The 17,876-nt window shown below is 43.3% G+C and overlaps 1 protein-coding gene and 1 pseudogene across 2 annotated transcripts in view; one reads left to right on the top strand and one right to left on the bottom strand.

Moving 5' to 3' along the window:
* The window catches only part of KIAA0825 (KIAA0825 ortholog), a 2,097,552-nt gene that overhangs the window by 361,829 nt on the left and 1,717,847 nt on the right, over nt 1-17,876 (bottom strand). The gene's annotated exons all lie outside the window — the stretch shown is intronic.
* The window catches only part of LOC146865651 (large neutral amino acids transporter small subunit 4-like), a 156,369-nt pseudogene continuing 140,485 nt past the window's right edge, over nt 1,993-17,876 (top strand).

Here is a 17,876-nt window from a genome sequence, read left to right on the forward strand (position 1 = left end):
GTAAAGAAAGCCCTCCGTGATAAAAATATCAAATACTCCATGCTGTTCCCGGCCAAACTCCGAGTGGAGTCCGAACGTAAGACTTGGTTCTTCTTGTCCCCAGAGGAGGCCTGGGATTGGCTAGAAGGCTGGCGCCGAGCAGGCAATCACTCAGATGGACGAAATAATGGTGGTCCTAATTGTAGCCAGCAGACACTTCCCGCTACGAGAGCGAAACAGTCAGAGGGAGACCCGAAAGACACACATTAACTCAAGCTGTAAGGTCCCATGAATTTCACTCAGGAATTAGATCCACGCCTACTGAATCGGTATCCCCATAATCTCATACAAAGACCCCATGAGATTACATTAAATTGCATATCAGTTTGGGGACTTACGAAACCAAACGAACGTTCCACTGTTTTGACACTATCGAAATAAGTTACTACTGGATTGGACAGTATTACAAGTCGTTTAATTGCATAATACTAATATCATGATGGACGGCGAGGGCTGGAGGTGGTTAGCCAGGCACCTCACAAATGGGAGGGAGGGCAACAGGCACTCTGCCTTGTTGGGGAGTGGATAGTTCAGATTACACTGGCAGGGGGGCTGGGTGGGGGGGCTCAGGGCAGGGGGGGATCAGTTGGGGATTTGTTTGTTTGATTTTCATTGCATGGTACACACAAATCAGTGGGGAACTTTTAACTCACCATAGCACTCAACAACATCTGTTGGCAATCAAGAGACGTAGAATAGAGGGGTTCCCAAGTACACCACGGTATCATACTGCTCGTCACCACTGGGTCCATTGCCAGAGATGCGACTATTGGCTAGCGGCTCCATACTCACTGTCTCGAAATATTAGACATGGCTGACTCTAAAGATATTAAACTATTCATACTGACGTGGATCGTCAATGGGCTAGGTAGCAAGATAAAGAGGGGGATAGTCCTGCAATACCTTAAACAACATTCACCAGATCTTGTACTACTGCAGGAAACCCACCTAGTAGTTAATAGCTGCAAAGCACTCCACAGATGGGGATACAGGCTTGTGGCCCACGCAGGTTTTACGTCTGGCTCTAGAGGCACCGGTATCCTCATACGCAACAACCTAGCCCTCACTCCCACCCGCATTTGGGCCGACCCACAGGGCACTGCAAGAACTAGGCAAAATACTCATAGATCTTCCCCCGGGTACGCTCGTTCTAGGTGGAGACTTCAACATGACTATGGACGATACAATTACCAGACACCTCCAAAGAACCTCTCCCGGACAACACACTTCCCTAGCCGACTGTACCCAAGCTATGGGACCTTCAGACATATGGCACACATTGAACCCAGATGGAACTCACTTCACGCACTATTCTAATGCACATAACAGCATGTCCCGCATTGACTATTTTTTCACCTTCCTCCCAGACGTAGGGAACTTCCAACATCCTCAGGGACTCCCAAAGGGTATCTCCGACCATTCTCCCCTCAGGGTTGAACTCACCTTTCATCAACGCCTGGCCCGCGGCCCCATAATTATCAATCCATGGCTACTCACTATTCCAGACATTAAAGAAGACCTAGCCGAACATACAGATCACTACTTTGCTGAAAATCTAGGCTCTGTAGACTCAGCAAATACCATATGGGAGGCTTATAAGGCGGTAATCAAGGGTCGCGCTCTCGGTTTAAAAATAGGATACCTTAGGAACCACAGCGAACAACTAACCCGGTTAGAGAGCGACTTGCTTTTTCTGGAGACAGAGCACAACACCTCTCCCACTGAAACCACAGCCCACAAACTCTGAAATAAACAATTGGAGTACAAAGAGCTAGCAAGAGAAAAAGCCCAAATCAGGCTACTTGAAACTCGACACAGGGTCTATGAATTTGGGGAACGGGCTGGACAAATGCTGGCCTGGCTGGAAAACGAGATCAGGAGTTGAGATGGGTCCCAGAAATCGTACTGGAAGATGGGAGGTGGGTGACAAACCCCCAAGAGGTTGCGAATCACATGGAGGATATATACACCTCTAAAACCTCATACTCTTTCGAGGAATCTCGCCAGCTCTTGGAAGAAATGGTTCTGCCAACATTATCAGATGCTGACAGGGATGCCTTGGATGCCGATATTACGGCAGAAGAGGTTGGCAAAGCTATCTTTGCTATAAATTCTGGAAAAGCAATGGGACCCAATGGGATCCCCATTGAGTTCCTCAAAGGGATGGCTCTTACGGTAGCTCCACACCTTACAAACATGTATGATGAGAGTAGGGAGAGAGGAGTCCTTCCTTTAGATCAAAGATTAGCGAATATAGTGGTCATCTGTAAACCAGGTAAACCAGCAACACACTGTGGCTCATATAGGCCTATTTCATTAATTAGCTCAGAAGCCAAGGTGCTGGCCAAACTTCTTGCAGCTCGACTAATAGCTGTGCTTCCCTCCCTGGTCCATGAAGACCAATCAGGATTCGTACCAGGTCGAAATACCGCCCTCAATATTCGAAGGGTCCAAAATGTCCTGGGTAGGCAACCCTACCTGCGTGAAGATGCGGTCATACTGTCATTAGACGCCACCATGGCTTTCGACTCGATTGAGTGGCCTTATCTTTGAGGTACTGGCTCGGCTGGGCTTTGGCCCCAATTTTAGACGATGGGTGGCACTACTATACAAAGACTTACTGGGACAGGGCTTTGTTAAACAGGAAAACCGATTCAGATGTGGTAACTCCCGGATGAAGCACCTCAGTCAAGACATTCATTTTGACAGCCACAGTGGACAGCTGAAGGTCTAGCACCTAAGCAGCCCTTCTCACCACCATAGCGAGTGAGGCTCCTTCCTCCCTAGCCACGGTAGGAGGAGAAACCAATGTAGTATCTGGGGAAATGTCCAGTCCACTGGCATTTGCCAGATCCTCACACCAGGTGTCCTCCATGATATCTAGGGGCTGGTATTCATCAGGGTCCAGTGGCCCCTCCAATCATCCCCAAGTCCTAGCCCAAAAGAATAGGGCTCCGACCTGGGTGGTCTGCCAGTCAGCTCTGGACCCGGCTCTGTGTCAGAGTTGAGGATGAGCAGGGGAAGGTGGTTGGAGTGGCTCCGTGACAGATCCCAGGAACTTCCTCGCAACCAGGACTGAGACCGTCGTGGCGCACGTCGAACAGCAAGGAGATTGAGGGATCACTCCCACAAAGCCTTAGGGTGCATGGTGCGACAGTCGATGCAGGTCTTGGCGTCATGGTCGCACTCAAGGCATCACAGACCGACGAGGTGATGATTTGACATCGACATCTGTCAGTCACAGGTGCTACAGGGCTTGAATCCAGCCATCCTTGCGGATATCCTGCTACATCAGGAGATAAAGTCTCAAAAATCGTTGAGAAAAGGATCAAAAGAAGGTATGCGTTGACTGGTGCAAAAAAAAAAAAAAGAACTGACATCATCGCACTGGGGTGGCTTGTCACTTCCGGTGCCGGCAATACCACGCAGAGCCGAATGATGCCACCTACCAGCGCGCAGGAGTACCACTCATGAAAATTTCCGGATCCAGTCTGAAGCCTGGGGATTATTCTAAGGTAGGGAATCTGCAGCTAGAAGTCTGTATCAGATCTATGAGGTACTGACCCTGAGGGTCTGATTCCGTGCATTGATGGCGAAACTTGGTCCCCTTCTTTATTAGTATAGCCACCCTTCTAGAGTATGAGGAGAAGGTGGAAAAGTGAGCATGTGAGGCCTATTTGACTTGGAGCCGCTGCTAGGTGTGAGACACTGCTAGGCAATCTCCTGAAGTAGCGCAACCCCAATATTATGTCTCGCTAGATATGCCCAGATCTGATGTGAATTACGGGGGCTTTTAAGCCCTCTGAAATTCCATGTGAGACAATTAATTCTGGTGTTCACCTTGGGGGTAAGTTAGATTAATTTGGTACACAGGTATTTCATGGTGTGTGACAAAAGATCATGCTTTAATTACTGGCTCCGACTCAATTTGAAACAGGGGCATTGTACTGTAAATGCAATATTGGAATCTGCGTTGTACCATTCCCTCCCACCACCCACACTGGCGAACCCCAACTTCTCCGTGGATCCCAGCCCGATCTTTTGAATCCCTACCAAACAAGTAATATATAGTAATAAAACCAAAGTGTGGGCACTACCCAGTACCCAAGTTTCTATCTCTAAATGGAGAACCCTTGTGGGGGAGTGCCAGAGTTTCTCCGATGTCACAGAAGTAGGCGGAGGGAGACCAGTTTGTTCTCTGCCATGGGAAAGTGAGAGAGGACACGAAGTCATAGCAATGGGTGGATGCTCCATGCACCATCAGCAAAGGCCGGCAATTGGCCGAAAAACGGGGACCCAGTCCCATGTGTAAATATCAAAATAGGTGGCCAATTGAGAATGAACTTGTTTCATAATTACGGTCAACATGTCAACATAGATGCACTCAGTACAAAGTCCACTTTTTCACATCTGATACTTTCCAAAGTCAGTCAGATTGTATGTCATAAAATGATGACATACAGGGCCTTCTGTAGAATGTGGTGGGTCACATACTGCATCCCAAATGTGGGAGATATCCAGTCTGCCGTATTGAAAGTTCCTTAAAATATGACAGACGGAAGAGCTGTCTCATTTGTGATGGAGTATCCCATCTGCCAAACTCAAAATCATTCCCACAGTGTGTCTGCATAGGTATTCCACACATGTAGTGGTCCCACTGATAAACAACAAAACTAGAATGATTTATAGTTTGGCGGATGGAATACTCTATCACAAATGTAGCATTTATTCTGTTTACCGTATTAAACGTGCCATGGGATATAATGAACTTCTATTCCATAAAACAGGCTATACATCACATTTGTGATGTAGTATCCAAGCCACCAAACTCTTAATCCGACCCATTGTTTTTATGCCCACAAAAATTCAATTTAAAATGTCAATGTTAAGTTGACTTGAAACCTGTGACTTGACATATTTTGTGATGTCATATTATGTGCTTGTCTGCCATAATATTAACATTGGTAAGAATGATTCAGGATATCTTTGTTGTGTGTACCTTTTGCTATTTCTCTCTGTCATGTTTAACTGATGTGTGCAATTGCTTCCTTTCAGCTTCCTCTGTAGCAAGCTAGGGAGATGCTAGTCAGCCTTAGGAGGAACAACAGGAGGGCTACTGGGAGTCCAAAGGTGGATACACAGACACAGGTCCCATTGGCACCGACGATGAAGCGGCTGGCCATGAGGCTACACGTCCATCTAAGTCAGAAGGCTCTGCCTCTAGTCAACCTCTTGAGGTGGTGGCAGAAATATCAGTGCAAACATCAGCACCTGTGCCCTGTGTGAAGACTGGCGAGGGTCACCTCCACTCCTGGCACTTCAGCCCCTGCTTCCGTCCCACTAGCACTGGTGTCAGAGGAGGCACTCCTGGTTCTTGAGAAGCTCTCTGTGGGGGCAGACGGTATTGTTGGATGTCATCCAGGGTGTCAGTAAGCAACTAGGAAGAATGACTGACATCCTCGAGGACATCCATTCTGCCTTGTCTGGCACACTGGGAGGTCCTGACTGTTGTAGAACCTCCTTAGGCACCAGCGATTCTGGGACACCTGCCCCAATTCCTTAACCTGCAAAAATACCTCCTCCTGTCCGAGTTCCTCAACCTTATCCATTCTCTCCACCTGTCCCAATACCTTCCCCTGCCTCAATCCCTCCACCTGCCCCAGGATCTTACCATGCTCCATGAATGACTGTCCCAGGATTCCCAGGCCCTTTTGAATCTGTACCTCCCACTCAAAATGTGAAAATGCAACTCTGTTCCAAAAAGTAGGTACCTGGTTTACCTGCTGCTCTTAAAGGATGTATAGTCCCCCAACCTGGAGGAGAAACCTTGCAGAATGTTGGGAGGCAATTACAAAAGTTCGAGCCTCGTGGAAAAATTGATAATATTTAAACTGTGATATGACACTATTTTATCCCCCTCCCCATTTTTACATTTTGCTTTGTTTGGACATTTTATTTTTATATTTCCCAGATGCTGAAGATTTTTGTTGTGTTTTTTATTATATAAAATCCTTTAATTTCCAATCTTTGTGTATGCTTTTTTGTGGTATTGGGTGTTGATGAAAATATTATAATTCATGCCACATGTGACTCGGTATTTCAACATGTTGCTTGGGTTAACCATTTCATTCAAAATCCAGGTATTGTGATTTCCTACATGTTGCACTGGGAGAGATCTAGTTAATTTCCTTTTACTTGGGTTAATGGGCCTGAGAGCAGTGATGTGAGAGGATATTGTGTGAGACATGCAGAGTCTGTGTGTATAAGGCTTTATTTCACATTACCTGGGTGACAACTTGTGAGTATACCTTCAAGTTTTGAGGTTCACATAAAGTGCATACACCTAGGTTCTCTATATTAGTGCAATCTCTGGTATGTGGGACTGTAGTCTGACCTTGCTTTCAGGTGTAATATTTAAACATGCAACATTGCCGTGAGTGGGTTGTAGGAATGTCTATTTGGGGTAAGTTGTTGTTTCACATGATTGGATAATGTGAGCTAGGTGCACTGACAGGGATAAAGGGGAGCCTCATATTAGGAGTGCTTTAAAACAAAACTTCAGTTTAGGGTCCTTATAACTCTACATATACTTTATTAAAAAATACAAACTTGCTAGTTATAGTGTGCATGGATTATATGTTTAGCTCCTATTTTGTTCTGCATCGTGCTGGTGTTGCTCCCCCACTGTCACATACAGACATAGAGACCCAGGGCTTGTAGTAGTACAGAAGTGGTGTATGAGTAGGTTGTGGGGGTTGTGTGCTGGGTTTGCCTACTTATCCTTTATTTCCTCCAGCACAGGTGTGGAAGTTAAACCACCATATATTTCCGTTGACGGAAATTGTACTCTAAATACGGTCGACAAAGTATTGACTTTCTGCCGGTCTGGTGGCTTAGTGGATGAATATGTCCAAACTATGGCCAGTGTTTGACCTCGTGGTCACGGGTTCAAATACTGGCGGGTCCACTCAGCCTTTCATTCTTCTGAGGTCGATAAAATGAGTACCATTGAGTTGGATAACAATAAACATCTGTTATTCAGTGCCAAGATGCCCTCGGGTAAACGTGCCCTTACAAATACACGTTATGTTGATGCATCTGTAATTTTTAGGGTATATCACTGTCGATGGAGTAAGTAAAAGGCAGTAGAGGTGGTGGGTGTATGATGTAATTTCGGCAGCCAAACCTCCAAACTCTAAATAAAGCAGATGAACCTCTGTGGCAGCGTGCGGGAGAAACAAATGGTGGGTCTGCCTCCACCAAATTCTACATCCGTCCCAAAGTAACTATTTTTAGAAGTTTAGCATTAGGTTGACTTTATTCCTCAAAGAGGGTGCCTATGTCTGAAATGTATTTTCACGACAACATTGTAAACATTTACTCCTTTTAATACGTTTGAATCCTGTGTTTTTATCTCTGGTTTAACATATCCCTTTCGCCATTAGTAAAACTTAATTTACATAATATTGTATGATGTAGACCACAACCAATTTAAGTTTTCTCTCCATTGTTACTGACATTTACATTCCTCTGTACATGCTTAATGTGAAAGCGGCAATGTAGGCTCTAATTAATATTGGTATATAACATATTGTGACTGTATTGGAAATTAGATAAAGTGCATATGATGGATAAAGATAGAAAAATGAAACTGTCTTTAGCTTAGACTCTGAATTGTGTTCTAACGCAAAGTAGATGACCACAGAAACTCGAAAATGTTGTTCTAGTCTTCAGTATCATAGTACCCCCAAAAAATTGTTGGCAAATCAATGTATCCGTGTACTATAATGTAACACATTTTTGGCAAATCAATGTATCTGTGTACTATAATGTAACAATGTATTTCTATGAAAAGATAGTTCCGGCCCTGGCAAGATGCTGCAAAGGTTTTTTTTTATTGCTATACATGGCAGACATATGGTTAATGAATATTTGATATTTTAAATACATTAATAATTGCATATTATTTTAGTAGAACAATACTGGTGGTTCCTAGTAAGCCGGTGTACTTAGTACAGGTAAAGAACCTTTTTAAATTTTGACGAACAGCACAGGAATAGAACTCATGCTTGTGCAAAGAAAAGGCACTGTTGGCTTTCAATGACTGTTGCCTGAAGAAGATATATATATATAGATATATATATATATATATATATATTCCATCAAAACATCCCAGCTTATTGGGGCGCACTCCCAACAGGCTGTACCATCCGGCATTAACACATTGACAATATCCTGCAATGCTGCTCTGATACTTTTCACCGACCTGACGCGTTTCAAGGCTTCCTGCCTCTTTCTCGAAGGTCATTTGCATTTTGAAAAACACAGGCGGTTCTCATTTCAACATTTATTCATGCTCAGTGCGCGCAATGCAGATTGGACTTCGTAGTCCCTGAGAGCAACATGTATTACCTATAGTAGGTCCTGTGATGATTTCAAAGTTTAAAAGCATTTTCTTTCACCCTAAGTGGGCTCCGGAGCAGCAGGCAAGAATAATTAGTCACAGTCTGTTGTGCGGCAAAAGGGTCTTGAACAGTTCCGACCCTCGGCCTTCCTTTCTCTTTTTGGAATGTTGCTGCCCCTCACGGTAGGATTGACCGTGTAGCAATATTCCATCAAAACATCCCAGCTTTTAGGGGCGCACTCCCAACAGGCTGTACCATCCGGCATTAACACATTGACAATATCCTGCAATGCTGCTCTGATACTTTTCACCGACCTGACGCGTTTCAAGGCTTCCTGCCTCTTTCTCGAAGGTCATTTGCATTTTGAAAAACACAGGCGGTTCTCATTTCAACATTTATTCATGCTCAGAGCGCGCAAGGCAGATTGGACTTCGTAGTCCCTGAGAGCAACATGTATTACCTATAGTAGGTCCTGTGATGATTTCAAAGTTTAAAAGCATTTTCTTTCACCCTAAGTGGGCTCCGGGGCAGCAGGCAAGAATAATTAGTCACAGTCTGTTGTGCCGCAAAAGGGTCTTGAACAGTTCCGACCCTCGGCCTTCCTTACTCTTTTTGGAATGTTGCTGCCCCTCACGGTAGGATTGACCGTGTAGCAATATTCCATCAAAACATCCCAGCTTTTAGGGGTGCACTCCCAACAGGCTGTACCATCCGGCATTAACACATTGACAATATCCTGCAATGCTGCTCTGATACTTTTCACCGACCTGACGCGTTTCAAGGCTTCCTGCCTCTTTCTCGAAGGTCATTTGCATTTTGAAAAACACAGGCGGTTCTCATTTCAACATTTATTCGTGCTCAGTGCGCGCAATGCAGATTGGACTTCGTAGTCCCTGAGAGCAGCATGTATTACCTATAGTAGGTCCTGTGATGATTTCAAAGTTTAAAAGCATTTTCTTTCACCCTAAGTGGGCTCCGGAGCAGCAGGCAAGAATAATTAGTCACAGTCTGTTGTGCCGCAAAAGGGTCTTGAACAGTTCCGACCCTCGGCCTTCCATTCTCTTTTTGGAATGTTGCTGCCTCCCACGGTAGGATTGACCGTGTAGCAATATTCCATCAAAACATCCCAGCTTTTAGGGGCGCACTCCCAACAGGCTGTTCCATCCGACATTACCACATTGACAATATCCTGCAATGCTGCTCTGATACTTTTCACCGACCTGATGCGTTTCAAGGCTTCCTGCCTCTTTCTCAAAGGTCATTTGCATTTTGAAAAACACAGGCGGTTCTCATTTCAACATTTATTCGTGCTCAGTGCGCGCAATGCAGATTGGACTTCGTAGTCCCTGAGAGCAACATGTATTACCTATAGTAGTCCTGTGATGATTTCAAAGTTTAAAAGCATTATCTTTCACCCTAAGTGGGCTCCGGAGCAGCAGGCAAGAATAATTAGCCACAGTCTGTTGTGCCGCAAAAGGGTCTTGAACAGTTCCGACCCTCGGCCTTCCTTTCTCTTTTTGGAATGTTGCTGCCCTTCACGGTAGAACTGACCGTGTAGCAATATTCCATCAAAACATCCCAGCTTTTAGGGGCGCACTCCCAACAGGCTGTACCATCCGGCATTAACACATTGACAATATCCTGCAATGCTGCTCTGATACTTTTCACCGACCTGACGCGTTTCAAGGCTTCCTGACTCTTTCTCGAAGGTCATTTGCATTTTGAAAAACACAGGCGGTTCTCATTTCAACATTTATTCGTGCTCAGTGCGCGCAATGCAGATTGGACTTCGTAGTCCCTGAGAGCAGCATGTATTTCCTATAGTAGGTCCTGTGATGATTTCAAAGTTTAAAAGCATTTTCTTTCACCCTAAGTGGGCTCCGGAGCAGCAGGCAAGAATAATTAGTCACAGTCCGTTGTGCCGCAAAAGGGTCTTGAAGAGTTCGACCCTCGGCCTTCCTTTCTCTTTTTGGAATGTTGCTGCCCCTCACGGTAGGATTGACCGTGTAGCAATATTCCATCAAAACATCCCAGCTTTTAGGGGCGCACTCCCAACAGGCTGTACCATTGTGGTCGCACTTTTCACCTGTGAGAAAAACTTCTGTATTCTCTTTAGGACAGCGATATGTAAATGGGAGAAACCACTGCTCGTAAATAATCGCGCTACCTTATATAATCACATACAACATGACAAACAACATGTACACCTAGCAGACACAACGACACTACCTACTGTGGGAACTTTAGCTAGCCATGTACACAAACCAAACATGGCATAGCACCTCTGCCACACAATGCAGAATGCGGGGAGAGATGGGAGCAAAGTATGTGCGAAGGTGGCAAGTGATTCTCGGTCATAAAAGTATACAATGCAAAGTGTTGAGGGGATGTGCCGGACAGACTTGTGTATGCAGAGCACAGACATGCACATGTCAACATACACTGATGGTCTATTGAGTGAAGTGGACAGTGGACGCAACCATGATAGTACAGTCAGTAGGGAAGATTACGAAAACATAGCGCGTACGTGTGTCCCCCCCCCCAAATCTTTAGCGTAGTGGGCTGGCTCGGCGTACGCAAGGCTAGCGTAGGGGTATGAATAAAAGGCACGTTTCTCTGGGTGTGGTTCTCTTCCGGAATGGCGAACATGTCTGCCAGGTCTGCACAGCTTACACCGCCACGAGGCTGATGCCGTGAGCGAAGGTGGCTGCAGCAATAATGCTCTGAGCCTGCTGGTAGCCAGAAACCGTCATGGCCGCTGCGATGCACATATGCCCCACAGTTCACCTTTCGACACCGCCGTATATGAAAGAGGGCCACCACATGCCGGCGGAAGCTTTTGGGCCGAGGTCTGCGAGCTGGGAAGGCTCCTGAGATCAACGCTGTCTACCACGATACAGGCAGACAGCGCCCAGCCTGAGGCCCAGCACCGTGGAGTGCTATGTATATTACTAACACAGTAGTCCATGTTATGAACCAATCAAATTATTTTCTTTAAGGTCACATGGCAATCGCGCACCGAGCAAGCAAGGAGGCCGCAACCGACACGATTTTGAGAAAATATATTTAACATAATATACGTTTATTACAGTTAGAAATATATAAATGTTTAAAATATTTTGGATTATCGCTTGTTCTTATATACACTTTAAACTTATTTAGATACAGTTTTGAGACAAAAAGAAATGAGGGAATGGCGTACCCGGTGCGACACCATACATCTATGACATAACACAGGGCCTGGCAGCGTGCACTCGTCGCATACGCAACGCGCAGCGGGCGCGACACCATACGTACATGACGTAACGCGCAGCTTGGTACTACGTACCTGTCGCATACCAAAGTAGCAGTTGGCGCGACCTCATACGTATATGATGTTACGCAGGACGCGATGCCACGAACCCGTCGGATATGAAATGTGCATTATTTACGAGTTTAGAAATATGGCGGATAGGAGTCGCATGCTGATGGAGCTTGGTACACTACCGGTACGGGACTCCAGTTTTCTCAACAACAACAGAAAAAAATTATATACATATTTTTTTTGAAGATATAAAACATTACATAATTTTTAAAATTAATTTAAAAAAAGGATAATAGAGTTCCAAAATATTACAAAAAATATAGAAAAAATATAGGTTTTATAAATATTAAAATATGAAAGTAACATTTAAAAAACCTTCGAAATTCACTGAAAAAAACATAGGTTTTACAGACGTTATAGTTAAGAATTAGCATTTAAAAAACCTTTGAAATTCACAAAAAAAACATAGGTTTCAGGGATATTATAGTTAGTTGGACATTTGACTCATAAAACCAGAGAAATTCGCCTGTTATAGTTAGTTGAGCTAACTATAACGCGCCCGCAATGCACTGGTGATGACGTCACATATTACATCACTCATGACATGGTCAGTGACATCACTGATGACATCTCTGATGACATCTCAAATGACATCACTGATGACATCATCTACGTGATAATCTGATGCATATATTGATGGCCTATTATAAACTTTGATACACGCACACTAAAATACAGACTACTATTTTTGAAACATACACACAACAATGCCAGATACTACATACCACCCACTATTTCCTAGATCTACATTCACATCCAGTCACTTATACATGCAGTTACTCATCAATACAGTACTATAATATGCACTCATACACTTATACATACAGCCACACTCCACCACTCACTCATAGAGTTACTCACACACCTAGACAGTCATGCAAAGAATCAATCACATACCCATTTATTCATGTATACAGTTATACACACCAACTGCGTTATTTATACACACACCACATCACTTATTTATGCAGATACTAACACATACTTACTGTCTTATACAATCACTGATACAAGCAGACACTCGTTTATACACCCACTCTTCAAATAACTTACTCTCACGTATGGTCATTTATATACTCCAACACTCACATAAACTGCCTTAAAACATATGTAGTTACTCACACATATACCATTGAGACATTCATTCACTCACCAACACACCCATACACACACTAACTCACCCATACAGCCCTTCCCAGGTGCACTTTTGAATCCATACAGCCAGTGAATCACCCACTCAGACATCTATGCACAGAGTCACACACACACCCGCCCACCCACCCACACAGACACTCAGGCACTCATACAGATACTCAGACAACAAATCAATAACCCATATAGACACTCATGTAGCTACTCACCAACCCATGCAGCCGTTTATACACCAACTGAGAGACTAATACAGACTTTCACACAGTTTAGTCACTAACCCGTGCATTCAGTAAGACACGTGCAGTCACTCACTTAAACAGTCAGTCACGCACCTACTAAATAATCCATTCAGGCACTTGTAAATCCACTCAGTCTTCAATACACCTTGGCATAGATATATATGAAAAATATTTAAACTTTACAGAAACACACATTCACTGGATGATGTCATCAGTGATGTCATTTGAGATGTCATCAGTGATGTCACTGACCATGGCATGAGTGATGTAATATGTGACGTCATCACCAGTTCATTGCGGGCGCGCGAGTTATAGTTAGCTCAACTAACTACTATAACGGGCGAATTTCTCTGGTTTTATATGAGTCAAATGTCCAACTAACTATAACGCCCCTCAAACCTATGGTTTTTTAGTGAATTTCAAAGGTTTTTTAGATGCTAATTCCTAACTATAACGTCTGTAAAAGGTATGGTTTTTTCAGTGAAAAAAATAATAATAAATAAATAAATATATATAAACTAAAACAATAAAACAAACCCGACCTAAATAAATCATGTATCAGATGTCTGCCCTCCTCCCATCTGCACTGCTGCCAGAGAATACTGTAAATTATCTAGTCATCTAAGACACTTTAATAGCATTACAATGTCATGTGAATGCCCCTGAAATTTCAAGCTCAGGCAGCTGAATAAATAAAGGGATTGGAGCTGTGTGGAAGGCAAGCACTTTTTAAGGATGCACACAACTTCTGCCAAACCAAAACATGTACTCCTGGCTCCCAACATTTGGATGGAGCAAAAGCCCCTCTCCTGGTGATTCGCACATAATTGTCTGGTGACAGCTGCACTGTAAAGCCAGGCCATAAAAGGATAAAGATGGATAGAAAAAAACACTGGTATGTAGTTCTGGCACAGAAATGCATATTTAGGTAGATGTGCATATGTGAAGAAGCAAAATGCTATAACTCACAGTGCAAGACAGCCAGTGGATGAAATGGATTGTCCAACACCAAATGCTGTATTGGGAAGAATTAAAACATAAATGACAGTTGAACAGACAAATGGCTAAAGAGGGCTGAACCAAACACACTCCATGTTTACGTACAGGGTTGTGGAATTCCAATGGCCCAAATATATTGTTGGAATATATTGTTTGAGGTCAAAGACAACAAGTTTTTTAGATTATTTTGTCCTCTGGACTAGTAGATCGGCCCCCTATCTGCAGCACAAAACATTTCGGTTGCCAGAGTACACTGCTACAGTTTGCTTGTGGCAAGGAGAACTGTTTGCTGCTAAGGAAAGCTAGACATCCCCAAGGATAGATATTCAAAATGGTTATATGTTTAAATATTGCAAAACCTTTGGTGTTTAGGTGAACACTCTGAAGTAATGCAGTGAGTTGTAAGCTCAGCTTGTAAAACTGACATTGATTTCCATATGAAAACGTGCATATATGTCTGCAACAGTTAACAAGTCGTGGCTATTTATGATAATCCCATAATGCACCTTGATAATACACAAATGAATGTAGAAGAATAAAAGCAAGATTGATCATTGTTTGTTTTAAATGGAGAATAAGTGTAAAACCATTAAGAGCAACGTGTAAATAATATAGAAGGAGCCACGTTCTTAAAGTCACTCGAATGCACTCCAGACAGGCAGATACTGAATTTTTTCACAGCGTAAGAGTTTCCCAGTGAATGAAAAGGAGTCAGTACTTTCAGTTCATCACTGCCTAAAAAGCCCTGGAAGGGCATTGGCAAGGGTGGGGCAATCGAGAGAGAGTATGGCTTAAAACCCGTCATAGCAGAAGAAGCCTGCCATACTCTCTTCAAAATACAGACCGAAAGGCTTGTGAACCTGCCTTGTGTGTCCTGGTTAGGATGCAAAACCTTTAATGGATTTCAATGGTGAATACCTGTAGCAAACGTTTGTGAATTCCATTTTGGTAAGAGCAAATATTTGAGGGTATATCTGGACAAACAAATATTTGTTGTACAAATTCACTTGTTAAAAAAAGGTTTCTCAGGTGGAAAATATGTTCCTCTGGAGATAAAAGAAAGTCCTGTCCCTACACCTGCAGATTTATTTGGGTGACAGTGATGTCACCACCCATATTGGAAAACGTTTAACAGCTGCCATTCCATTTCGAGACTTTTCTAGGGTGGGAACTGGTTGAAGAGGAGTTGATGAATACCTGTAAACATGTAAGTTCATGGGTATGAACAAACTCACAGCACATTTCAACCAAGGACTTATGAGTGCAAAACCAACTTTTGCAAGTATGAGCCAAACGTACATGCATAAGTAGCTTTCAGACTCGAGCCCATAACATTTCAAATCTAGAAAGGCCTTACGCGTATCTAGTAGTCAAATGTAGACCAGTTATTGATCTAATGCTTGGTACATGCTCACAGTTATTGTAAAAAAGGGAACTGAGGCACACTGAGATGGAGTGATTTACCCAAGAACTACACAATGTGGTCAAGTGGAGCAGGTCAGGCTTTGAGGCATCATGTTGACACTCATTTGGCAATAGAGGCACCAGACTGGAAATATAATCTGGATTTATTTACAGTAATGTTTTAGGAAATCTAGTGAATACTTAAAAGTAGATTTGCCAAGGCAATTCACAAGGGGAAACAACCTTTACAACGCAGTCATTACATCGCACTACATTTACAACACAGTCATTACATCGCAACATCCTTTACAACGCATGTCACTACATCGCAGCCATTACATTGCATGTCACTACAACGCATGACACTACAACGCAGGCATTACATCGCATGTCATTACAATGCATACCATTACAATGCATAGTACCTCTCCACTATCCAACACTTACCCTACTGTTGCACTCCCTGGAGTTAGAATAGTAATTTTTACCTCTACACTATCCAACACTTACCTTAAATGCATTGTAATGGTATGCGTTGTAAACGTATAATGCGATGTAATGGAATGCGTTGTAAATGTAGTTTTAAAACATTTGTTGTAGTGGCATGCGATGTAAATGTATGCGTTGTAAAGGACGTTGCGATGTAAAAACTGCGTTGTAAAGGCATGCGTTGTAAATGTATGCGTTGTAACATCCTACATTCATTCACAAGATGTTCCTCTAAAAAATAAGGTAAGAAAGAGAGCAATTTACAATTAGATCAATGATGCATCCTGTACTCTGCTATAATTAAAACTTGGGCATAATTACAGTCCTGGCATATTCTGAGCCCTGCCATAATCAAAAGAGAGCTGGCCTAAAAACGGGACTCTGCACACTCAGATCCTGTGAAATTTCAAATATTTGACACACAAAAAGCACTGGTATATCTGGAGTCTGGTATAATTATAAAGGTGGCATACTAAAAGCCTTGCAACAACACAAAATATGTGCACTGTCAGAGTAGCTGTTATCAAAGATATGACATAATAAGAGCGGTGCCATAATGTGTCATCACAAGGTAAAAGCGAATATTTTTAGAGGACAATTAGATTTTTGAAGCATCCCATCCCTTTGACAAGAAGACATTATATAAAATTACACATCCCTGATGTAGGCTTTATTATGATTTGTTTTATTACATGAGGCTGGTCTCTAAGCCAGAACTTATAATGATGAAATGTTAAGCATCCAGAGTAATTTACAAGTGGTTCTACTCAATTAAACCATTTCCATCACTCACTATCTTACTGTCACAGTAAATCACCATTGGGGGCGCAGTCCTGCCCAGCCCAAGTCAGCTCCATGAGCCAAGGGCCTCTGCAACATCTCAGCGGCAAGGTTCATTCAAAGCTACCTATCCTCCCCTTCCAGGAGAAGTGGCCTGGCAGTTTGGACTGGACTGCTTCCTTCAGGGGTCAACAATGAAGCAGACAAGCTTATGGACTAAGAATGATGGACTCTATTGACCTCATTGTAATTACTAATGTTCAAATTAATTCAAGTACTTCCATTCATCACTTTTGTACTGTCCCAGTGTGCTTTCTTGTACCGTTCCATTTACTAGTTCCGTCCCTATCACATCCTCGTATTTGTAATCTAGTCACAACAAAACGCCATCCCAGGAACAGCGCCTTATATTTGAGTCACTCCTGCTGAAATTAAGGAGCCAAGGTGGAATGAAAACTCATGGCAAGACCTTCCTTAAACTGATGTCAAAGGAGCCTTTGTGCACCACATAGTGGTGACGGCAAATTAATACAAAAGGCTCATAAAAGGGCCTTTTTCGATATATTGGGAGAGTTCCAGGTGGCAAAATGCTATTGTTCCTGCAGTCCTGAAGGGTCTCGCACCTTGTAAAGCCATTCGGAAGATTGTGCTTCCATATGCAACGTTCCCATAACGAGGCCAGAGTCATTTGCAGTTTCATGCACTGAATGCGTTTATTAACATTTTAAGAAACGACCCGCTTTTATTATGTCGCCGGTGCAGCAACATAAGGTGTGAGGCCTACCCACCAAAGCTTCCCGACAGGAAGCATCAGACCGACTTTCCAAAAATCCCCGTGCCTGTCTTCTCCTTTTCATCCCTTCTTGCATGGATGTCTCCATTCAAGTGACATCGTGAACAGTGAAACTAATCAAGTTAAGGTAGACATCAATATTGACTACTGCTGTATTCTAACACTTCAGGTGATATCTAAAGCTGCTAACTTTATTCATCACTGCACTATTC

Source organism: Triturus cristatus, chromosome 2_1, assembly GCF_964204655.1.
Source record: "Triturus cristatus chromosome 2_1, aTriCri1.1, whole genome shotgun sequence".
NCBI classification, from domain to species: domain Eukaryota; kingdom Metazoa; phylum Chordata; class Amphibia; order Caudata; family Salamandridae; genus Triturus; species Triturus cristatus.